Below are 22,950 nucleotides of genomic sequence, written 5' to 3'. Positions count from 1 at the left end.
ACCTGGGTTGACTTAACCAGATCTTCGCAGTCTAGGATAAGCGGTACTACGAAGCTGGATATCAACTCGGTAAATCAACCCAGGGTTTTCCAATCTGGATCTCTGCGCGTTCACATAAAGGGGAGGTGTTTGCAGCGTCTGACCAATCACAAACATGGAGAAACTCTGCAGAGCAGACTAAACCATGGAGGAGCAGACAATTATTCTTCATAAATATGAAGAATTCAAACATCATCCAGGCCAAAAGCAACTCTGATGCTGCAGCAAAAGCCAGGAAGGAATGCTGGCAGAACATTGCTGACTCTGTTAATGTGTAAATTCATGAGATCATACAATATTAATTTATCAGACAATATAAATGGACAGCACTCTGATCACACAATGCCACTTTATTACGGCACAGACGTTTGGGGCAGATCGCTTCCTCAGTGCCCTTCCTTTCATAAGAGACATTAAGTTAGTTTAATATTCAACATTCAAAATACAAACCTATTATGCGCTTCAACCATTTGAGTGAATGATTTCAAACCAACTGTATAACAGACTAATATCCCTCATGTGCCACAAGGATTATTTTACAAATATATATTTTCGTCAATTTTTTATAATTACAATAAATAAATACCGTTATTATGCTCCCTGACCCTTTGATCTCAGGATGTCAAACCTACAGAATAATATCCCTCACGTGCCTCAATGATTATTTTACAAATATATATTTTGGCCAATTAAAAAATTGCATCTATCCCTAAAAACTCTTTCTCTCCTAAGCGCTCCTCTCGCGATCTGCGCACCAATGTTGACAGGATCTTTTAAGAATGGGCAGGTCATTTTCTAAGAGAACTGATTGGTCAGGAGGTGGTGCTTTTATACTCGTTGATCTCTTATCCAGAACATAACCTGCTCCGGAGCAGGTTAGCCGTTCAGCATCAGTTACCATGGTGATTTACCCCGGTAAGAAGTGAACCAGCTTCGTAGTACGGAAAACCCAGAGTTAACCCTGAAGTTACCTCAATAAGAGAAAATCCAGCTTCGTAGTACAGGCCTCTGGTCACTCTGAATCTTCTTTTCTCATACTCACGAAAGCAATGGCTGTGAGTTTGTTCATTTGATGTAATATATAATATAATATGTAATGTTAAGTTTAGTATTGTAATGTGTGATGTTTATTGACTGGGAAGTCATACAAGAAGTGTTAAAAGTAATTTGAGAGCTGATGTAAAGTGAGCGTTGCTTAGCAACGATGTGTATCAACTGTTAAGGTAAACGGTTCATTTGTGCCGTGTAGTTTTTTAGCTATTGTTTAAATATCATTACTGTTTATTAGTTTTCTTTACAGCGTGTCACTAAGGTTTTGTAATGTCTTTTATTTGCAGGTCACTCGTGGTATTTCAACAGAAAAGAAGGAAATAAAGGGAGCAAGACGCTCTGATCCTGGCTCAAGTGTTATACCTGAGTTTGGCTGACTGTTAAACTGTGATAACGTACATGAAGCACATTACACGCAGGGAGAACAGTACAATGGATTTGTATCATTAATAGTTGTATTACTTTCTTGTTGCTGTTTGTTTTATCAGTGTTTTATATGAAGTTGATTTTGCTAATAAAACAAACTCATTTTTTTATTTGTGGTGTTTCTGAAATCTTTCAACTTCTTCTAAATTGCAGTTTTTACCACGACACTGTCTCTGTGCAAAGTTTCAAATAAAACAACATCCCATGTTTGTTATCATCAATCAGAACAGCAGAACACAAACCATAATGACACAGAGATAGAAACCACTGAGACAAACAAGTCATTTTATACACTGAATGACTTTTGTATTTATGTCTGCTGTATAAATCTAAATACATTTAGTTTCATTATAAATGTTTTAAATGTAAATGCACCAAACTATTTAGTCTGGATAAAACTACAAGAGCTAATCAGTATTTTAGTGATTTATTTTATATATTTCTTCATTGTACATTCAGAAGTAGAACAAAAATTAAAATAAAATGAATTATGTTATTATGTTGAACATTATATAACATTTAAAAAATGAAAATATTAATGAAATGCTGAACTCTTCCATTGCTCATATTTACATACTTTATGAAGTTATCCTGATATAACAGTTTAATGTTCATATTATACATCAACATGCTTATAGGCGAGGAAAAAAGCAAAATAATATAAACTGTTTTGTTCATGGTGACAGTCAGATGAGAACAGCAGCAATGATATTGTTGAAAGTTTGATTTGATGTGCAGGGATTGGTCAAGTTACATTTGAGGCTGTATATAAATATATAGCTGTAAAAACACATCTAATATTTAAAAAAAAACAAGTTAATGAAATTTTGATAAACCCCTATTAAAATGTTGGAAGGTAAATTCAGATGTACAATATGTTGCCAACGCTTATGCCTGTGTTCTTTTACATGGTAAGGTCAAGGAAGGACAGGAGGAAGGAAGGGAGGAAAGAAGGTAGGAAGGAAGGAGTGTAGGAAGGAAGGAAGGAAGGGAAGAATGAAGGAAGGAAAGGAGGAAGGAAGCAAGCAAGGATGGAAGTGAGGGAGGGAGGGAGGGAGGAAGGAAGGAAGGAAGGAAGGAGTGTAGGAAGGAAGGAAGGAAGGAAAGGAGTAGGGAGGAAGGAAGGAAGGAATGTAGGAAGGAAGGAAGGAAGGAAAGGAGTAAGGAGGGAGGGAGGAATGAAGGAAGGAAGGAAAGATGGAAGGAAAGAAAGAAGGAACAGTCAAAAGACATGAGGACAACAGGAGGGTTAAAATATTGGACGGTAAATTCAGATGTACAATATGTTGTCAACGCTTATGCCTGTGTTGTGTACATAATCTTTTACACGTCGAAGGCAGAAAGGGAGATGGGATTGTTGCTAGATAATGTCTGCTGTATAAATCTGTCACGGGTTCGTTTTTAGCAAGGTGGTAAGGATGGCTCGGACGACAAGACTTCAGTGATGATTGTTTTTTTATTCACCCCAAGATCTCCAACAACAGGCAGCTCAGCTGGTCTCCTTCCATACAGCTCATGCTTCAACAGCCAACCAAAAAACCCCGCAAACAGCTCACTCCTATATACCCCCCTAGCCCCGCCCCTGGGCATACCAATTAACAAATTATTCCAATCATTATGTACAGTACACCACATTAATACACAGCACACAGATATGACAGAATCCTGTATATATAAAAGTGGCACTACTCTCTCTCCATAGAGATGACCATACAAACAATAACCGGGCATAAATATCTGGTTCATTCATCATTAATGGTTGAGTCCATGATCACATGATCTTCTGAGGCGCCAATCATGAGTATAAATGAGGTGACCTGGAAGTTCCTCGGTTTGGCCCGGTTCTGCAGTAATCTATGGCGGCAGCAGCAGCAGGAGGTAAATGTGTTTTGTGTGTATGTGTGTTGCGTCGGCGCCGAGTGTGCACCCTCGTACGCCAGCAACAGGGGAAAAAAGAGTTGGGCTGTGGGGGAAAAGTTTATGAAAGTCCAGGACCATGTACAACAGTAACATTCAACCCGCGCGTCGGGGGGGGGGGGGCTGCGCTCCGTGCGCTCCCGACGCACAGAGAAGAGAGAGATGACGGAGCGCTTAATGCCGCCCCGTCACATTATCCCCCTCCTCCCCGAGGTTGGCGATGTGCGGCAACCTGGAGAGATAATCTGCCACCACATTTGTCTTGCCAGCTCGATGTCGGATCTGGAACTTGAAAGGCTGGAGGGACAGATACCAACGGGTGAGACGACTGTTGTGATCCTTCATGGAGTTCATCCAGGTCAGCGCACGGTGGTCGGGCTCCAGGTCGAACTCCCTCCCCAGCAGATAGTACCTCAAACTCTCCAGGGCCCATTTTATGGCCAGGCCCTCCTTCTCCACAGTGGAGTACCTGGTCTCACGGGGCAGCAGCTTGCGGCTCAGATACAGTACCGGCTGTTCTTCACCAGGATCACCTTGGGTCAAGACTGCCCCCAGTCCCACCGCGGAGGCATCCGTCTGCACCAGGAACCGTTGGCTGAAGTCAGGGCTCCGTAACACTGGCGATGAGCACAAGCAGGCCTTGAGGTTTTGGAATGCGGCCTCACATTCGTCATTCCAAGTGACCGGGTTCCTCTGGTCCTTCGCCGTCAGAGCTGTCAGAGGGGCGGCGATGGTGGCGAACTGTGGGACGAACCTCCGGTACCAGCCGGCCAAACCCAAGAAGGACCTCACCTCCTTCTTCGTGCGAGGGCGTGGGCAGCCGCGGATGGCCTCGACCTTGTCCACTTGTGGTCGGACCTCACCTCGTCCCAGCAGATAACCCAGGTACTTCGCCTCCTCCTTGGCCCACTGACACTTGGCAGGATTCAGAGTCAGGCCCGCCTGCTGGATCTGACCCAGGACTCGCTCCAGATGGCACAGGTGCTGCTCCCAGGTGTCGCTGAAGATGACCACATCGTCCAGGTAGGCAGCACTGCAGTCCTCGCACCCCTGCAGGACACGGTCCATCAGTCTTTGGAACGTGGCGGGTGCCCCATGCAGGCCAAAGGGCATCACGGTGAACTGAAAGAGGCCGGCAGGGGTCTGGAAGGCAGTGTAGGGACGACTCGACGCTTCTAAGGGCACCTGCCAGTAGCCCTTACAGAGGTCCAGGGTGGTAATGAACCTGGCCCGGCCAATCTTCTCCAGCAGGTCGTCGATCCGGGGCATTGGGTAGGCATCGAACTCTGACATGGCGTTGAGCTTCCTAAAGTCGATGCAGATGCGGAGGGAGCCATCTTTCTTCATCACGATGACTATCGGACTGCACCACTCGGACTGCGATGGCTCGATTACCCCCAGGCGCTGCATCTCCTCCACCTCCTTCACGAGCTTGGCCACCAGGTGTTGGGGCACCCGATAGGACCTCTGGCGAATGGGCCCCCGATCTTTCAGTCTGATGACGTGTTCCACCCGGTCAGTTCTTCCTGGGACAGCCGCAAACAGCTCGGAGACCCGCTGAAACATCTGGCCCAGCTGGCGGCGCTGAATGTCCGAGAGGTGGTCAAGAACGGGATCAGTAGCCTGGTCGGGGTCGGTCAGGACAGACTCCTCCCCCTCGCTGTCCACCTCCGTCACCACCAGAGATGCCACGGGAACCCGGATTGGAGCCTCCTTCCACTCCTTCAAGAGGTTGACGTGGTAGATCTGCTTCGTCTTTTTCTTGTCAGGGTGGTGGATCTCGTAGGTTACAGGACCCATCTTCCGGAGGACTGTGTATGGGCCCTGCCACTTGGCCAGCAGCTTGCTGTTGGAGGACGGCAGGAGGAGCAGGACCTTCTGACCTGGCTGAAGCTCTCTGTGCCTGGCCTGCTGGTCGTACCACGCCTTCTGCTTCTGCCGGGCCTCCTGTAGGTTGCTCTCAACCTCGTCTCTGTACCCCGCCAGCCGGTCTCTCATCTCGAGGACGAACTGGACCACACTGCGATCACTGGAACCTCGTTGCAGGAGCCTCCCAGGTCTTAAGCAGCAGGTCAAGCGGGCCCTGGATGTCCCAGCCATACAGGAGCTCGAACGGGGAGAACCCAGTGGAAGCTTGCGGGACCTCCCGGTATGCAAACAGCAGGAAGGGCAGCCACTGGTCCCAATCCCGTCCGGTATCTGCAACAAATTTCTGCAGCATCCTCTTTAGGGTCTGATTGAACCTCTCAACGAGCCCGTCCGTCTGCGGATGGTATGGGGTGGTCTTTATGGCCTCAATGCCCAACTGCCGATGGAAGAGCTGCAGCAGCCTGGAGGTGAAGTTCGTCCCCTGGTCCGTGATTATCTCGTCTGGAACACCAACCCTGGAAAACAGTTGGACAAGACAACGCAGCACAGCAGGGGCAGTGACCGTGCACAGTGGGAAGGCTTCGGGGAACCGCGTGGCATAATCACAGACCACGAGAATGTACTGGTGTCCCCTACTGCTCCGCACCAGCGGACCAACAATGTCCATGGCTATCCGCCTAAAAGGAGTGGAGATGACAGGCAGTGGTTGGAGATAAGCACGGTCTGATTGGCGGACATAGGAGGTTTTCTGACAGGTGGGACAGGTTTTACAGAAAGTTTGGACATCTGTGTACATGGAGGGCCAATAGAACCTGGAAGCTATGCGCAAGTACGTTTTGTTACGACCAAGATGACCAGCCCAAGGCAAGGTGTGTGCCAGGTGCATTATCATCGGTCGGCATGTTTCAGGAACCACAAGGCGCTTAACCCCATTAGCCAGAGCATACAGGATATCGGATATCACAGTCAATGATAAAACATTCTTTGACTCCCTTTGCTATATCTTGACCCCCAACTGCTTTAGCAAACAATGGCGTAAGAGTCCCATCTTCCCTTTGCCGGGCTGCAATGTCCCCTGGCACCTCCCACATGTCGTTTTTCAGTCCGCCCTTACAGTCTGGCTGTCTGGATTGCAGCTCTTTTTCAAACCGGCGCTGGCGGCGAGACTTCCTCGGGCCCTTTGTGCCTCCCTCAAACAAACTGCTGTCCAAGGTCGAAAAGGGATCTGGGTCCTTTTCCTGCCTTGAGTCAGATGTCACCCCTGCTCTGGCCTGGGCACGGGTGATCACTGCACCTGACAAGTCCATAACACATTCACTGTCTTTGGTCTCCCCCTCTGACAGCAGGTCCAGTAGCACTGGTAAGTCCCACCCCAGTAGCGCAGGTACAGGCAGTTTTTCAACCACCCCCACAGTCAACAAATAGGGTTGCTCATCCACCACCACCGTCAGGTCCGCAGTAGGGTAGGCATGGCTGTCCCCATGCACACACAAAATGTCCTCCTGTTTGCCATAGTCCACAATGCCTGTAGGCACCAAATCTCTGCGCACTAGAGTCCGGAAGCTACCCGAGTCGACCAAAGCAGTCACAAGTTCACCATTAATGGAAATGTCTTTAAAATGCTGCCGCCTCCCCACAGCCCTTCCATCCTCAGCACGAGGAGTGTAGCACGCGCCACTCAATTTAGCTTTCTTGATGGGACATAGGGCGGCTTTGTGGCCGGCCTGCTGGCAGTAAAAACAGATGAGCTCCTTACCGGAACTGTACTGGCTGGGTGCAAGGTGACGTTCCCCGGGCAGGTGTGGATTAGCTCTAGTTGCTGGTCTGGGCTGGGAAGAAGGATAACGACCCGCACCACCTTGGTACGAAGCTGGGCCTCCCCTCCGTGCGTTGAGGTACTGCTGTGCTAGCTTGGCCGCAGCTAGTCCATCTGTGGGCTCGTGCTCCCTCACCCAGGTGCGGATGTCGGTCGGAAAGACACGTAGCAGCTGCTCCAGAATCAGCTGCTCACTGATCTGCTCCTTGGTGTGCTGTGTCGGACGAATGCATCGTCGGTAGAGACCCTTTAAACGCTGGTACGTCTCCGCTGGGCTCTCCCCAGATGGCACCACCATCGACCGGAACTGTTGGCGGTAAGTCTCGGGTGAGATATCGAACTTGGCCAGGAGTGCTGCCTTCAGGTCAGGGTAAGAGTGAGCCCTCTCCTCGTCCATTGCTGTGTAGGCCTCCAGAGCTTTCCCTGAGAGTAGAGGCACCAGTCGACATGCCCACTCAGACTCTGGCCAGTTCCAGGTCCTGGCAATGCGCTCGAAGCGAAGCAGGTAATTTTCAATGTCCTCTCCTGCCAGGTACGGTGGGATCTTGGGATCCCCATATGGCCTGCTCTCCAGCCTCGGGGTTTCCACCCTGTTGCTGGCTGGGCCCTCTGGATCTCCATCGCCACGTTGGGTCGTTACCGTGGGCCTGGTGTTGGCAAATCTAGCCGAAGGCTCATCATCGACCCCTCCGATGGCGATGCGGCTCTGGCGGCTGCTGGACTCGGTGCTACTGGGCTCGCCTCTGCCCCCGTCGAACCTGGCTGCGTGGTGGTCATCGAAGCCCGTAGTCCTCTGAGCTCCGCCAGAAACCTCTCTTCTCTGCTCTGCTGACCGTGCAGGAAAGTCCTCATGACCGCTAGAAGCTCCTCTCCGGCACTTGGAGCTGTCTGCAGGGCTGGCGCAGCAGCAGCCCCTTCCTCCTCATCATCTGTGGCCCAGGCTTTCTCCTCTGCCACCTCCTCGGGTGCCTCCTCCTGCTTCTGTGAGCGCAGCCCGGCCCGTCTTCCTGGAAGCCGGCCGCGCCCCCGTCGTCCAGCCATCCCACTTCTGACACCAAATGTCACGGGTTCGTTTTTAGCAAGGTGGTAAGGATGGCTCGGACGACAAGACTTCAGTGATGGTTGTTTTTTTATTCACCCCAAGTCCCACAACTGGCAGTGATGACGGGTGAAAATATGTACAGTGGCAACAAACAAACAAACAAAAAAAGAAAATACAAAAATAAAGTAACAAAACTATTTACAGAGATCTCCAACAACAGGCAGCTCAGCTGGTCTCCTTCCATACAGCTCATGCTTCAACAGCCAACCAAAAAACCCCGCAAACAGCTCACTCCTATATACCCCCCTAGCCCCGCCCCAGGGCATACCAATTAACAAATTATTCCAATCATCATGTACAGTACACCACATTAATACACAGCACACAGATATGACAGAATCCTGTATATATAAAAGTGGCACTACTCTCTCTCCATAGAGATGACCATACAAACAATAACCGGGCATAAATATCTGGTTCATTCATCATTAATGGTTGAGTCCATGATCACATGATCTTCTGAGGCGCCAATCATGAGTATAAATGAGGTGACCTGGAAGTTCCTCGGTTTGGCCCGGTTCTGCAGTAATCTATGGCGGCAGCAGCAGCAGGAGGTAAATGTGTTTTGTGTGTATGTGTGTTGCGTCGGCGCCGAGTGTGCACCCTCGTACGCCAGCAACAGGGAAAAAAAGAATCTAAATACATTTAGTTTAATTATAAATGTTTTAAATGTAAATGCACCAAACTATTTAGTCTGGATAAAACTACAAGAGCTAATCAGTATTTTAGTGATTTATTTAATATATTTCTTCATTGTACATTCAGAAGTGACTCTATATTGGAAATGAACGAGAGCATCATAAGACTGAAATGAAGTTATATAATCAGTAACTGTTGGGACTTTATTTGTAAATGTTCTCTATATTTTTGGGGGTCATATCACATCAAAATCAATACAGAGACACATTTAGAAGAAAAATCAACTCAAACAAATAACTTCATCAAACACAAACACTGATGTTACAGTTTATTGAGAATATCATAATTATGAATGAAAAAGAGAAAATGTAACGTTGCAGAATACATTAAACACTAAACAATAAACATAATAAAGGTTTGTAAAGAACTAAAAACTAAGTTATATTTTCTGTATTTGCTTTTATTTTCTGTACACATGTCAAAGTTTAAAGCAGGAATCAAACAATCTGAGCTGAAGAAGTAACTGTTAAGGTAAATATAAATGTGTATATATGTATTTATATATTTAGCACAACTGTATCTAACTTGTGCACGAAGAGAGAAAACGTAAAAACAAGCACAACACATCATAAGTGACATTTGTGAAGACTGATCAAAGTGATGAATGAGATGAATTGATGAGATGTGATGGTGAGAAAAGGCGAGCAGGAAACAGTCAGTCAGCATGTGTGCAGTTGGTGGACGGTCCCTAGTTTCTGAGGATCATCAGCAGAGAGAGTCCACAGCAGTACACCAGACTCTTCACTATCAGCACTGTGTACAGCACACAGAGCAGCAGCACCCTGCACTGAGACTGGAAGAGCACTGACACACACACACACACACACACACACACACACACACACACACACACACAGGTCTGTTCAACTGTGGACATTTCATCACAATATCATCACATTTTCTTCACTATAACTTGGACTTTTCCACACGGGACGAGCAGCTTTACATGAAGACAGGGGTCCACTACAGTTTGACTGACAGCTCAAAGGCCCTTATTAAATACAACAAGTCAGGGCCGGACCCAGCTTTTTAGGGGCCCTCAACAGGATTTGACTTCCTGTTTTTCAGTTCAAATAACTTTTGAATCCACAACTAATAAACTATAATGTATAACAATTCAAATCACTCAAGTATAAAACACACAGGTTACCATAGATGTGAAGTTTTTCCCACTTGGATGCAGAATAACTCCACAACAAGCTAACAAACTCATCTCTGACATATTATGGTGTGTGTGCTGTTTGCTGCTGGGCAGGTAGTGTACAGTGGCTTTATCAGGAAACAGCTGCTGCTGCTGGAAACACTGAGACTGAACCAGACAGGAAATGTGCTGCAAAACCACAACTAGCAGCTAAAAGAGGCTCAAAAGCTCATTTAGTCATTAGATTCTTTCTCTATATAAAACTATTGATTAGTGCAGCTTTAAGATAGACTCCCTAAACTTGTTGTATCACCCTCGAAGCCTAAAATGTAGTCGAGCTCCCCTAAAAGGTGTTATTAGTCAGCCTGTGCAGTGAAAGCTCTCTCAGTGGGACTTGTTGTGCTGTGGGACACTCTAACAGAATCAGGGAGTGTATGTTTAAATCCTTCAATGATGAGCAGAAAGTGAACAGACTGATATGCAGCCCTAACTGCAGCAGGACATTGGAGCTGTCAGAGCATGCAGAGAGGCAGCAGGTGATCTTACAGTCAGCTTGCTGCAGAGCTGGCAGGTCTGCTGGCTCTCTCTCTGGAGGACAGGAGGCTGCTGGAGCTGGAACCTCTGAAACAGAAAAGGAGTCAAATGTTTGGAGTTGCAGTGAGAAATGTCAGCGCTCTGCTCCTCTGCTCTCTCTGACAGCGTCTCCAGATGAAGCTGAATCACTGCTGAACACAGTCACCAAGCCTTCATTACCTTGTTCTATTTGGGCCTTCACTGGGCCCCACTCGTGCTTCACGTGGCAGCTGTATTTATATGTACTGTCCTCTTGCTGATGGAGCAGCAGGATGGAGGCGCTGCGTCCCGGCTCTCTGAGCTCCAGCTGCTCTCTCTCAGTAGAGGTCAGCTCCTCCAGCGGGCCGTTGTTCTTCTGTCTTTTCCAGGAGAACTTGACCAGAGGAGGAGACATGGCTGAGGCCAGACACAGCAGGGAGCTCTTCCCCTCCAGGTGGGCTCTGGATGCTGCTGGGTACACGCTCACCACGGGCTCCACTACCTGCTCATCTGAAGTTTGACAGCAGCAACAAGCAGCACAGACACACATTCACACAGTCAACAGCAGCTTACAGCACTGCACTGCATTCAGTCTGATCCTGGAAACTACATGATCACTAAACTACTCATCAATACACCACAAACATCATCTACTGGACACTGGATCAATAATCATATCAGACTAAAGCATCATGGAAGCTCATCATATGTCATATAGAAAGATTCAAACACAATGTACCACTCTTTATCAATATTTACCACTACATTAATTACTAATATAATAACATTTGTAAAACTGAACATATATCATGACATAACAGCCTCATATAAAATACATTTGTTCATGATTATAGTGTTTTATATAAAATATATTTACAACCATATAGTTTAATAAATTCAAAGCAAATCAATTTATCAATAATTTAATTTATTTTCATGACTTTTATCTTTTATTAAAAACAAATCATGTTTAATATGTAAAAAAAACATTTTTCTCTTTAAGATAGATTTTTTTTCATTTGTTATAATTAGTTATAATATAATGCAACATAATATAATATGATGACATTTGTCTTTGTAAAATTAAAAGTATAGTTTCATTACTTGGTTAAAATATATTATATTCATATTACATTTGTAAATGATTATAATGTTTTATATGAAGTATATTTACCACCATATACTTTAATCTAATCAGTCACACAATTCATCAATAGTTTTAAATATTTCAGCTTTTATATAAAATATAATTAACACATGTTCAGATTTATCAAATAAATATAAGAATAATATATTTCAAATTACAATAAGTATGTTTTCTCATTTATTATATTTTCTACATACTTTCTTAAATATTCTTAACATTATATCTTTGACATCAATTAAACACTTTAATTTTAAATTATATTTATTGTAATAACATTCATCTATTTTACCTTCATGCATTAATATATTTTCTACCAAAAACATATTTATCATCATAAAAACACAATTATCATGAGATACATTTCACCATTTACAAATATATAGTGTATATTTAACACACAATATATTTCTGACTATTTGCTTCTAAAATGACATTTAGGAACATTTATTAAATGATGTTTCACATCATATATCATCTTGTTTTTAACAAACAGCAGCTGCTGCTGAATCACTGAGATGATTAAATCCTGTTTATTTGTAACATTACTGATATCAGACTTTTTGGCTGGAAACAAACTTTGACGTGATGCATAAATAAAGAATAACTTGTGGTGTGCAGTGAGATTTGAAGCTCTTTTCAGGAGTTATTGATTAGTTTGATGTAAGAATGGCTGCATGAAGAATTCTCTACTAAATATGACAAAACTAACATGTAAAGCCTGAAGCAGCAGAAACTAAAACTACAAACACATTTTCAACTTGTTCAATAAAACAACTGAAGGAAAATGAAAGTTTAGACTTACCTACAAACAGTTTAGTTCCAGAGCCAAAGATGTAGTGCATAGTGCTCCATCCTGACACACAGTGAAAAAGCGTCGTACAAAAACCTGTCTGCTGTTGAGTGTCAGCTGAGGTGAAATAATCCACATTTTTAAGCAGAATCATATTTCATCTCCATGATGTGTTTGTCTAATGTTCATATCAACATGACTGTCTCTTCTTTTATTTGATTTTAGCCACATTAGCAGTGTGACTATATGGATACTAATGTCAGTCAGCTGGTCGCTCCTCCACTTAAGTGCAGATGGATTGGATCTGATTCTGGATCAAAGGACGGATGGATTGTAATTAAATGTTGTTCAGACCTTCACGGTCCCAAGAGGATTCAATTATTGATTTGACCTGGGCTGTGGTTTACTGCTCTCTTCCTGTCACAAGCACTGTTTGACATCTGGAGGTTTTTGTACAGGCTGCAGGGATCATTTCTCACTGTGGGACTCTCTATACTGACAGGAGCAGTAGTAGGTGGCTGAATGTGAGAGTTGAACTGTCGGGATCTGCAACTCATAGTTGGTCTGATTCTTTGCAGCTGAGAAATCATCTTTCTGAGGATGATTGTACGTATCTTTATGTACTGTACCACTACTAGTTATGTACAGAATCCTTGTGAATGTTTCTGTGTCTTTCTTCTGGTACCAGTATACAAATGATCCACTGATACACTGCTCAGTTCCTCGACAGCTAAAGGAGACTGTTTGACCAGCTCTCTTGGTCAATGTTAAATCCTTCTGAATCAGCTGTGCTGCCATGGCAACCAGCGCTGTAGAGAAACAGACACACAGATGAAGGTCAGTGTGACAGTGTTTGTTAAAGGTTGAGTTTGTGGGCTCCTGATTGGCTGGAAACACTCACCTGAACACAGACAGCACAGAGCAGCAGCTGGGAGGAAAAGCATTTTGTGAAGTGGTGTTTCCTCTGGTGAACCTGGGGAGAAGTGGCGCTCTGATGCAGCTGAGGCCAAACAAGGACGAGCTGTGAGATCAGACGAGGGCCACGTGGTTTCTAACAGGTCCTCAAACCTCCCATCAGCCCCTGCAGCGGACACATAAGGCTGCTGCTGCTGCTGTGTGGTTTTCCTCTGAGTGGAAAAAAAGTCTAGTGTTAATTATTTTAATAATATTATTCAACTATAATTTCAATATTATGAAATCTACAATAAGAGAAAATTCAGCCTGTTTTTGAATAAATAAATATTTAATCATGTTCATTAAATCAACTTTGGCATCAATAACAACCTGCAGCAGTCTACATGTTCAGCTGTTTCCAAAAGTAACTCTGCCTCTTTTTATTATATAATATTTATAATATACTTTACACATTATATGATATATTATTATTGTTGTTTACATGTTTTATGACACTTTAAATCTATAGTTTACATCTCATTCTACACTTTATATCACATTACCTCTATCTGCTGTGTGCTGCTGCTGTCAGTAATAAAACCTTCACACTGCTGCCATCTGGTGGCTGCAACAACACATTGCTTCTACTACTACTAGTCTCTTCATAGTTTTGTTTTCATGGCCCCAAATGTGTATAAAGAGTATAAATGTCTTATATATGTGTATGTATGTATCATGTGTACAGTAAAACTGAGAGTTGACCCATAGAGTTGATGTGTGATTCTTTTTAGTTGCAGAGTTTTCAGATGTTTTGTAAGGTCATCGTTGGACTCTGGGTGAAATGTCTCCCTATTATAATAAGTATTGATCCTCTTATTGAACCTTCATCTAATTTTGGTTGAATTGTGATAGGAATGGTATTTGTTTTGGATATTTTCTTTCATTGTTTTAATTTACAACATACAATATTAAGGGCAGATAATAACAGGAGGGAACAAACTGGATCAGCTCCTCTAAACTGAGACACTTTCTTAATATCAGTCTACCCTAAAGACTGTTTCACCATTAAAACAGTTAATTTACAACACTTATATATAAATAAATTGTTAAATACACTTGTAATAGTGTTTGGTGTTTTATATTAATGCTTTTTATACTAAACATAATGTAAAATAATGCTAATCTGGAAATGATTAAGTCAAGCATAATTACACTGAATAACTTATGTGATATATGTGCACACATACCAATCATAAGTGAATTATAAAAGTCAGAAGTCATAATAAATGAAGAACTGTTTGGGAGCTGAAAGAGCCAAATGATGTGACTCACTCAAAAGAGCCGGTGTTCCCATCACTAACACGACTCAATAGATTAAAGTTCATGAATATTTTACAAACTGCTGTGAGACTGGAGTGTGTTCACCTACTACTGAGGGATAAAAAGTGTGTGACGTGCTTAGAAAGCAAAGACACCACGTGTAGAGAAAAGTGGGAATCAGTGGAAACAGGTGAGGTCTAAATCAAAGCAGGAAGCAGAAAGGTAGAGACTTAGAGGGATGTACTGTAGAAGAGGAGAGAGGACAGACACACAGAGGTTAGGAGAGGTGACTGAGAAAGGAGGAGTAACAGGCAGGAAACTGTAATCACTCATCAATTTAGTGTGAATGATGAAATCAGTTAAAACATGCTCTCAAACATCTGCTGCTTATCTTGGCAGGTAAGACATGACGGTGTACCTGCTTCCTTATTTTGTATGGTAATTACAGCCAATCACATAATACACTGTGTTTTTATTTCAAAGGGTCTTATAGGCTGTGTTCAGACAGCCCTGTGTGAAAAACTCAACTCCCTCATTCATTTGAAAGGAGAAAGTCCAGTGATGCAGTGGGGGTGCCTACCATGGATTTATTAAGGAGAGGAGTGAGGGCCGCCCTGGGTGAGATATTAGATTGGATTCCCCACATTAACCCTTTATTGGGCAAATAATTATATTTGGTCACTTCTGTAAATATCCCAAAACATCCTTCCTTCCTTCTTTCTTCCCTTCCTCTTCTCCTTTCTCCCTCCCTCGTTCCTTATTTCCTCCGTCCGTCCTTCCTTTCCTTCCATCTGTCCTTCCTCCCTCCCTCCTTCTCTCCTCCCTTCCTTCTTTCCTTCCTCCGTCCTTCCTTCCTTCCTTTCATCTGTCCTTCCTCCCTCCCTCCTTCTCTCCTCCCTTCCTTCTTTCCTTCCTCCATCCCCCTTTCTTCTTCCTTCCTTCCTTCTTTCTTCCCTCCCTCCTTCTCTTTCTTTCCTCCCCCCTACCTTCCTTCCATCCTTCTTTCCTCCGTCCTTCCTTCCTTTCCTTCCTTCCTTCCTTTCATCCTTCGTTCGTTCCTTCCTTCCTTCCTCCCTTCCTTTCAATGAGTGTCCTATAAAGGGTTAATGATGAACACAATTATGATTACAACAACAACAACAACAAGAAACAACTTCCAAAACAGCAGCAGTCAGATTGGGTGGAGGTAAATGAGCAGCTGAGGGCCTCTTCAGCAGCAGAAAGAGTTATAGATGAGGTAGACAGAGCACTTGGAGTCCTTTCAGTAGCAGAGAGAGGTTGGGATGTGGTGGATGGACGGTTTGGGGTCCCTTGTAAATATTTATAAAATAATCTGTTGAAATATAAAACAAACCAGACATGCGCCATACTCAAACATTAAGTAAGATGTATGTCACACACAAGCATGAACAAACACACCCACACGTAGTTAATGAAGGTGGGGGAAAGAGCAACATACTGAATATAATGCAAACACTAACACAGACAGGTTGAATGAAAAGGGCTTTAATAAACCACAACCCTAAAACAGGATCATAATCCGACAATATGAAAGCAGCCAGAACAAGCACACAGTTTGTCCAACAATTACGAATGAATGTTTGAATTGATCTGTTTTTCAGGTTGGGACTAACTGTGCTGTGTTGTGTTGTTTAAACTTCTTTTTAAACATGAATTAAAAAGGGGTAATGTTAACTTTTACATGTTTGCAAATCAACCTGTAGCTGTTGCTCTTGAATTATGATCTATAATCTTACCACACGATAATTAATCTTCACAGTGTGTTAATGTTATGTGATATCATGTTATTGTTCATCAGCTTTTAAGATTTTTTTTACATTTAGTTTCCCTGAGATATTGATGGAGAATTTCTCCACTGAAATAAAACCCAGCAGTCACAGTGTGAACAAAGCCTTTGTTAAAATCATCACATTACACCTTTTAACTGTATTCACTGAATGACTTAGGCAGCCTGTAACCTTTATATCTGCTGGCTGGGAAATACAATAAAGCTTTCCACCCTACATTTTAACTTGGCCAGCTAACTGCCTTTATCCTAGAAATACTCTCACTCTTACCCCTCTGAACACAAATAACATTACCAACATGACAAAGTAAAATGCTGTTAAACTAAACTGAACAAACTACTGTGGTGGTTGAACACTGACTAAATATTTCATGGTATTTACTGACTCAATGTGTGTTACTGCTAACTGTTAACACACATTACAATAACGCTAGCGATGTTAGCACCAACGCTGCTAACGGTCGCTAACGTTAGCGGTTGCTAACGGTTGCTAATGCTCACAAAAAGATGACCTCATAAAACATCTGAAAACTCTGCAACTAAAAAGATTCACACATCAACTCTATGGGTCAACTCTCAGTTTTACTGTACACATGATACATACATACACATTTATACTCTTTATACACATTTGGGGCCATGAAAACAAACTATGAAGAGACTAGTAGTAGTAGAAGCAATGTGTTGTTGCAGCCACCAGATGGCAGCAGTGTAAAGGTTTTATCAGAGTCGTCTATAGAGAGAGTATGGACAACTCCACAACAGGGCCATGTTGACACCACGGACATGGGGTACATCTTATACAATGTGTCCTATTCACCAGTAGAAATGCAGAGAGAGGTTGGATCTGGATATGATCATAGGCGGAGGTGAGAAGTAATGAAGTATTTGTACTTGGTTACTGTACTTAAGTAGATATTTCAGGTATCTGTACTTTACTTGAGTATTTTTTCCTACGACTTTTGACTTTCCCTCCCGACATTTGAACACAGATATCTGTACTTTCTACTCCTTACATTGTTAAACAGGCTCGTTACTTGTTTATAAAAAGAAGACATGACGTGTAAATAAATGATAGAAAACATGTTAGTTTTCTTTTGTTGTGTTTGCTCCGTGTCCCCCGGTAAGATGCCCCCCTGGGTGACTGCTCATATCTAAATGTGCTACTGGAAGGAAAGTCCAATAATATGCAGACAGTGCAGGAATATGACAGCAGCAGGAAGAGTCCTATCATATGAACACATGCTGTGCACAGTTAACACAGCTCCATTATAACATCTGTGACAGTGAGTGAGTCAGTGAGGAGAGATTAACACAATAAAAAAAAACCCGTTTGAATGAGTACTTCTACTTTTACCACTTTTTTAATACAAGTAGCTGTCTGTACTTCTACTAGTATACAGAAGGTGAGTACTTTTGCCACCTCTGATCATAGATCTGTAAAAGGCCGTCCACTAAGAACAATAACTATAACAAATATACGACTATGGGTTTTATTACTGACAGCAGCAGCACACAGCAGATAGAGGTAATGTGATATAAAGTGGTGAATGAGATGTAAACTATAGGTTTAAAGTGTCTTAAAACATGTAAACAAAGTGTCATAAAATGTCTGAACAACATTAATGAGTAAAGTATTTTATAAATATTATATAATAAAAAGAGGCAGAGTTACTTTTGAAAACAGCTGAACATGTAGACTGCTGCAGGTTGTTATTGATACCAAACTTTGATTTAAAAACAGTCAGCATTTCCTCCTTATTGTAGATTATTCACTATTACAATTTTAGTTGAATAATGTTATTAAAATAATTAACACTAGACTTTTTTTCACTCAGAGGAAAACCACACAGCAGCAGCAGCAGCCTCATGTGTCCGCTGCAGGGGCTGATGGGAGGTTTGAGGACCTGTTAGAAACCACGTGGCCCTCGTCTGATCTCACAGCTCGTCCTTGTTTGGCCTCAGCTGCATCAGAGCGCCACTTCTCCCCAGGTTCACCAGAGGAAACACCACTTCACAAAATGCTTTTCCTCCCAGCTGCTGCTCTGTGCTGTCTGTGTTCAGGTGAGTGTTTCCAGCCAATCAGGAGCCCACAAACTCAACCTTTAACAAACACTGTCACACTGACCTTCATCTGTGTGTCTGTTTCTCTACAGCGCTGGTTGCCATGGCAGCACAGCTGAGTCAGGAGGATTTAACATTGACCAAGAGAGCTGGTGAAACAGTCTCCTTCAGCTGTCGAGGAACTGAGCAGTGTTACAGTGGACACCAATATGTATACTGGTACCAGAAGAAAGACACAGAAACATTCACAAGGATTCTGGGCATTGACATGAGTAGTGGTCGTACAGCATATAAAGATTATTTCAATCATCCTCAGAAAGATGATTTCTCAGCTGAACAGAAAGAGAACAACTATGAGTTGCAGATCCAGACAGTTCAACTCTCACATTCAGCCACCTACTACTGCTCCTGTTACGATGGGTCCCACAGTGAGAAATGATCCCTGCAGCCTGTACAAAAACCTCCAGATGTCAAACAGTGCTTGTGACAGGAAGAGAGCAGTAAACCACAGCCCAGGTCAAATCAATAATTGAATCCTCTGGGGACCGTGAACGTCTGAACAACATTTAATTACAATCCATCCGTCCTTTGATCCGGAATCAGATCCAATCCACCTGCACTTAAGTGGAGGACCGACCAGCTGACTGACATTAGTATCCATATAGTCACACTGCTAATGTGGCTAAAATCAAATAAAAGAAGAGACAGTCATGTTGATATGAACATTAGACAAACACATCATGGAGATGAAATATGATTCTGCTTAAAAATGTGGATTATTTCACCTCAGCTGACACTCAACAGCAGACAGGTTTTTGTACGACGCTTTTTCACTGTGTGTCAGGAAACTACCTCATCTTTGGCTCTGGAACTAAACTGTTTGTAGGTAAGTCTAAACTTTCATTTTCCTTCAGTTGTTTTATTGAACAAGTTGAAAATGTGTTTGTAGTTTTAGTTTCTGCTGCTTCAGGCTTTACATGTTAGTTTTGTCATATCTAGTAGAGAATTCTTCATGCAGCCATTCTTACATCAAACTAATCAATAACTCCTGAAAAGAGCTTCAAATCTCACTGCACACCACAAGTTATTCTTTATTTATGCATCACATCAAAGTTTGTTTCCAGCCAAAAAGTCTGATATCAGTAATGTTACAAATAAACAGGATTTAATCATCTCAGTGATTCAGCAGCAGCTGCTGTTTGTTAAAAACAAGATGATATATGATGTGAAACATCATTTAATAAATGTTCCTAAATGTCATTTTAGAAGCAAATAGTCAGAAATATATTGTGTGTTAAATATACACTATATATTTGTAAATGGTGAAATGTATCTCATGATAATTGTGTTTTTATGATGATAAATATGTTTTTAGTAGAAAATATATTAATGCATGAAGGTAAAATAGATGAATGTTATTAAAATAAATATAATTTAAAATTAAAGTGTTTAATTAATGTCAAAGATATAATGTTAAGAATATTTAAGAGTATGTAGAAAATATAATAAATAAGAAAACATACTTATTGTAATTTAAAATATATTATTCTTATATTTATTTGATAAATCTGAACATGTTAATTATATTTTATATAAAAGCTGAAATATTTAAAACTATTGATGAATTGTGTGACTGATTAGATTAAAGTATATGGTGGTAAATATACTTCATATAAAACATTGTAATCATTTACAAATGTAATATGAATATAATATATTTTAACCAAGTAATAAAACTATACTTTTAATTTTACAAAGACAAATGTCATCATATTATATTATGTTGCATTATATTATATTTGACATATTTCTACATGTTGAGGTGATTGTGTTTTATATAAAACTTAAAAATGTTTCATGATGAAAAATTTAACTATTAATATATTGATTCACTTTTAATTGAATAAAGCATATAGTGGTAATTATATTTTGTATAAAACACTATAATTATTAGAAAACTTATTTTATATGTAATTTCCAATCATTTATTTTAACAAATGAAAAAAATCTATTTTAAAGAGAAAAATGTTTTTTACACATTAAACATGATGTAGCAATTGTTTTTAATAAAATATAAAAGTCATGAAAATAAATAAAATTATTGATGAATTGATTTGCTTTGAATTTATTAAACTATATGGTTGTAAATATATTTTATATAAAACACTATAATCATGAACAAATGTATTTTATATGAGGCTGTTATGTCATGATATATGTTCAGTTTTACAAATGTTATTATATTAGTAATTAATGTAGTGGTAAATATTGATAAAGAGTGGTACATTGTGTTTGAATCTTTCTATATGACATATGATGAGCTTCCATGATGCTTTAGTCTGATATGATTATTGATCCAGTGTCCAGTAGATGATGTTTGTGGTGTATTGATGAGTAGTTTAGTGATCATGTAGTTTCCAGGATCAGACTGAATGCAGTGCAGTGCTGTAAGCTGCTGTTGACTGTGTGAATGTGTGTCTGTGCTGCTTGTTGCTGCTGTCAAACTTCAGATGAGCAGGTAGTGAAGCCCATGGTGAGCGTGTACCCAGCAGCATCCAGAGCCCACCTGGAGGGGAAGAGCTCCCTCCTGTGTCTGGCCTCAGCCATGTTTCCTCCTCAGGTCCAGTTCTCCTGGAAAAGACAGAAGAAGAACGGCCCGCTGGAGAATCTGACCTCTGCTGACTTTGAGCACCTGGAGTTCAGAGAGCCGGGACGCAGCGCCTCCATCCTGCTGCTCCATCAGCAAGAGGACAGCACATATAAATACCGCTGCTACGTCGAGCACGAGTGGGGCCCAGTGAAGGCCCAAACAGAACAAGGTAATGAAGGCTTGGTGACTGTGTTCAGCAGTGATTCAGCTTCATCTGGAGACGCTGTCAGAGAGAGCAGAGTAGCAGAGCGCTGACATTTCTCACTGCAACTCCAAACATTTGACTCCTTTTCTGTTTCAGAGGTTCCAGCTCCAGCAGCCTCCTGTCCTCCAGAGAGAGAGCCAGCAGACCTGCCAGCTCTGCAGCAAGCTGACTGTAAGATCACCTGCTGCCTCTCTGCATGCTCTGACAGCTCCAATGTCCTGCTGCAGTTAGGGCTGCATATCAGTCTGTTCACTTTCTGCTCATCATTGAAGGATTTAAACATACACTCCCTGATTCTGTTAGAGTGTCCCACAGCACAACAAGTCCCACTGAGAGAGCTTTCACTGCACAGGCTGACTAATAACACCTTTTAGGGGAGCTAGACTACATTTTAGGCTTTGAGGGTGATACAACAAGTTTAGGGAGTCTATCTTAAAGCTGCACTAATCAATAGTTTTATATAGAGAAAGAATCTAATGACTAAATGAGCTTTTGAGCCTCTTTTAGCTGCTAGTTGTGGTTTTGCAGCACATTTCCTGTCTGGTTCAGTCTCAGTGTTTCCAGCAGCAGCAGCCGTTTCCTGATAAAGCCACTGTACACTACCTGCCCAGCAGCAAACAGCACACACACCATAATATGTCAGAGATGAGTTTGTTAGCTTGTTGTGGAGTTATTCTGCATCCAAGTGGGAAAAACTTCACATCTATGGTAACCTGTGTGTTTTATACTTGAGTGATTTGAATTGTTATAAATTGTAGTTTATTAGTTGGGGATTAAAAAGTTATTTGAACTGAAAAACAGGAAGTCAAATCCTGTTGAGGGCCCCTAAAAAGCTGGGTCCGGCCCTGACTTGTTGTATTTAATAAGGGCCTTTGAGCTGTCAGTCAAACTGTAGTGGACCCGTCTTCATGTAAAGCTGCTCGTCCCGTGTGGAAAAGTCCAAGTTATAGTGAAGAAAATGTGATGATATTGTGATGAAATGTCCACAGTTGAACAAACCTGTGTGTGTGTGTGTGTGTGTGTGTGTGTGTGTGTGTGTGTGTGTGTGTGTGTGTGTGTGTGTGTGTGTGTGTGTGTGTGTGTGTGTGTGTGTGTGTGTGTGTGTCAGTGCTCTTCCAGTCTCAGTGCAGGGTGCTGCTGCTCTGTGCTGTACACAGTGCTGATAGTGAAGAGTCTGGTGTACTGCTGTGGACTCTCTCTGCTGATGATCCTCAGAAACAAGTGACCGTCCACCAACTGCACACATGCTGACTGACTGTTTCCTGCTCGCCTTTTCTCACCATCACATCTCATCAATTCATCTCATTCATGACTTTGATCAGTCTTCACAAATGTCACTTATGACGTTGTGTTGTGCTTGTTTTGACGTTTTCTCTCTTCGTGCACAAGTTAGATACAGTTGTGCTGAATATATAAATCCATATATACACATTTATATTTACCTTAACAGTTACTTCTTCAA

At 42.2% G+C, this 22,950-nt stretch overlaps 2 pseudogenes; one reads left to right on the top strand and one right to left on the bottom strand.

The window, feature by feature from the left end:
* Window positions 1-9,219: 9,219 nt before the first annotated feature.
* LOC128373250 (uncharacterized) lies at window positions 9,220-16,861 on the bottom strand (annotated as a pseudogene).
* Window positions 16,862-18,556: 1,695 nt separating this feature from the next.
* Window positions 18,557-22,743, top strand: LOC128372590 (immunoglobulin lambda-1 light chain-like; annotated as a pseudogene).
* The last annotated feature ends 207 nt before the right edge of the window (window positions 22,744-22,950 follow it).

This window comes from Scomber japonicus, chromosome 14 (genome assembly GCF_027409825.1).
Source record: "Scomber japonicus isolate fScoJap1 chromosome 14, fScoJap1.pri, whole genome shotgun sequence".
NCBI classification, from domain to species: Eukaryota; Metazoa; Chordata; class Actinopteri; order Scombriformes; family Scombridae; genus Scomber; species Scomber japonicus.
Note: the sequence above shows the minus strand (reverse complement) of the source record. Positions and strands in the feature narration are given on the sequence as shown.